The following is a 3,346-nucleotide window of genomic DNA, read 5'->3' as shown; positions in this document are numbered from 1 at the left end:
ACAGCCTAACGTACGGCTCATTCTGGGAATCAGATACGATCTAACGTACGATCCATTCTGACCTTCAGCAACTCCAATACGGTCTAGCGTACGACCCATTTGGATCTTCAAATCCTCAGATACTGCCTAGCGTACGGTACATTCCGAGGTGTAGTCTAGTGTACGACTACTTTCTTCTTCAGATACAGCCTAACGTACGGCTCATTCTGCGAATCAGATATGATCTAACGTACGATCCATTTTGACCTTCAGCAACTCCAATACGGTCTAGCGTACAACCCATTTGGATCTTCAAATCCTCAGATACTGCCTAGCGTACGGTACATTCCGAGGTGTAGTCTAGCATACGACTACTTTCTTCTTCAGATACAGCCTAACGTACGACTCATTCTGCAACTCAGATACGATCTAACGTACGATCCATTCTGACCTTCAGCAACTCCAGTACGGTCTAACTTACGACCCATTTGGATCTTCAACTCAGATATATCGTACGATCCATTCTGATACAGCCTAACGTACGGCTCATTCTGCAACTCGGATACGGTCTAGCGTACGATCCATTCCGATTCTTATTTCGTCAGATACGGCCTAACGGACAGCTCATTCTACAACTCAGATACGATCTAGCGTACGGTCCATTCTGATCTTTCATCCCCAGTGAAGTCACCCGCCTAATGGACAACTCATTCTACTATTCCGATACGAGCTAGCGAATGGTCCATTCTGATCCTTTATCCCCAACAGGGTATGATCCATTTGGATCCTTATCCCATCAGGTTCAGCTTACCCTAATATCACCTAATGGACGGCTCCCCATACGGTCTAGCGTACGACCTGGTGTGGCACCCATGTCTTCGAATTGGTCTGATGGGCGACGCAATCTGAAGCTCTCATCATCAAGCTTCCTGGATGGCATCTTTAAGCCCATCTCCACCAAGACTAACTGTTGATTAACAAGTGCAAATTTTTGGGGCATTCTAGTGTTCAATAATCTTCCACCTCCAGACCACGAATGGCATACCATTCTAAATCTCTCGGTTCAAGAATATTGAACAGGGGTAGCTGTCATACCCCAAAATTTGCCCGTTAATATTACAAGGCATTTTTCAAGGCACTCCAACTTATTTTTCAAGACATTGATCTTAAGGGAACAAATACCCAGCATACAGGTGGCCAAATCCGGAAAATGGCCTAAACTGGCTTGCTCGCTAGGCGAGCAAATCCTTCGCCTAGTGAACCCTTCGCTACACCACTCGCCTAGCGAACCTTGCGAATACCAGAATTTTTGGGCCTCATTCTGAGCCCATCAGGTCACAAAAATCATTATAAATAGCAGAGCTTCATTCACAAACGGGACAGACAGAGGCAGACGGACAGAAACCCTAGCAAGGAAACCTTAACAGAAGCAACACAGCAAACCCTGGAGGCTAACCAGAGAATTCAGAGCAACCCTAAAGGAAACCCTGAAGGAAACTCATCTGCACCAAGGTTATCTCCGCCCAATTCAATCCGGCGCCAACCCTAAGAGTGACTTGCCAATTCAAGGTTGCAATTCAATTGCAAACAGGTTTGCATTACTATTACCGCTTTATGTTCTTAATTTGCATATGGCATTATGATTGAATTTATAAAAATATCTTAAGTTTTGCATGTGAATTTAAGTATGTATGAATATCTTGAACGTTTAACCATGTAATTTCTGTGATGGATGCCATAGGGTGTGGAGCTTTCTGGAATTGTACTGTTATTAAAACCAGAACCCGCAGCCGCTCGCTAGCACATCGCTAAGCGAGCATGTAGCGAGCATTCGCTAAGCCTTCGCTAGGCGAGGCAGGAGCGAACGTGACAGTCGCCGATGTTTCTGTTCTATTCTATGCTTATCGGATCTGTTTTATTCTGCCTGATATTCCTACCGCTATGTTCCTTTTGTTTGGTGCAATTCTCGATTGCGCCCTGATTTGGTATTCTGACTTGTTTGCTGAATTTTGTAAGGGCTCACGTATTCCCGAAAAGGTAGCTTGCTGGGTATTCCACTTTATTTGTGGGATACCCTTGTGGAGATTCATCCTAATTACTTAATTGATTTTAATGTGGAGATTCATCCTAATTATCTAATTGATCATAACGTGGAGATTCATCCTAATTACCTAATTGATTGTAAAATATTGCCTTTGAATATGTGATATTGGACTTCTCTTTGTTGCCTTACAGTATTACGGTATTACGGTATTACGGTCATGTCCCACGAATATGGGGATACACTTAGCGGAGACCCTTCGGTTAAATCATCATGTCCCTATAAAATAAATCATCGTCCCTCGGATGTTGCCTGCGAATATATGATTTTGTCCCTCGGTGACCCGTCGTTGTAGCTTACGGTTAAATGATGATTGTCCCTTCGAATGCTAAGGTATCCTTACAAATGTTGCCTTCAATGACCAATCGATGACCCTATGATGACCCTTTACATCCAAAGGATAGAACTACTTACTTCTCAATAGTAAGGACAATTTTACCCTCATAAGGATAGGAAATGCCCATAAAGACCTTGGGTAGGTATAACTCTTAATTGCTGGCTCACAACCTAAAACATTTTTTCATACCTCACACTTTGCAACTACTAGAAAATCACCACTTGGTATACATTCGTACTAGAATCATTGCCAAGTTATATTTTTCTAAACCGCTTCCAAAATTAAACGAGATAAATACTTTGTAAACATTCGTACAAGAATCATTACAAAGTTAAACTCTCCTTTCAAAACATTTTTAAGCAATTCACAAACACTTTTTTTAGGCAAACATAAGTGATCAAGCAATTAAGAGCCCATGGATAACCATGGATACAAAGGGTGCTAACACCTTCCCTTTGTATAATGTACGTCCCGAACCCAAAATCTAATCAAGGTCTTTCCTGTTCTTTTCCGCCTTTCCTTATTGGATAAAAGAAAAGTCGGTGGCGACTCTTGCTAACCGCGACATTTGCTTTCCAAAGCAAAAACACACGAAGTCAGTTCACCGTATGACAGGACGCTCATGCAAAAAGGAAGTCCTTGACGAAGGAACAATGCTACCTTAATTGACATGCAAACGGGAGACTATACGAAGCCTAGCAGTCCTATGGGTAAGACAATCACATCACACAAAACATGCATCTTAAAGTAAACACGCCAGCGAGGGGCTCAAACATACATGGGTAGGGCTTTAGTCAAGAGGGGTCATATCAACCTCGACAAACAAGCCATGGAGTAGGTAATCAAATGGGCTCTTAACCACTGACATTGAACATCAGGGTGAGCAGATCAAAAGGGTAATGAGGATAAGACCTCATAGCTCTTAACCC

Source organism: Lathyrus oleraceus, chromosome 3 (assembly GCF_024323335.1).
Source record: "Lathyrus oleraceus cultivar Zhongwan6 chromosome 3, CAAS_Psat_ZW6_1.0, whole genome shotgun sequence".
NCBI classification, from domain to species: domain Eukaryota; kingdom Viridiplantae; phylum Streptophyta; class Magnoliopsida; order Fabales; family Fabaceae; genus Lathyrus; species Lathyrus oleraceus.
The sequence above is the reverse complement of the archived record's forward strand: the minus strand, read 5'-3'. Positions refer to the sequence as shown.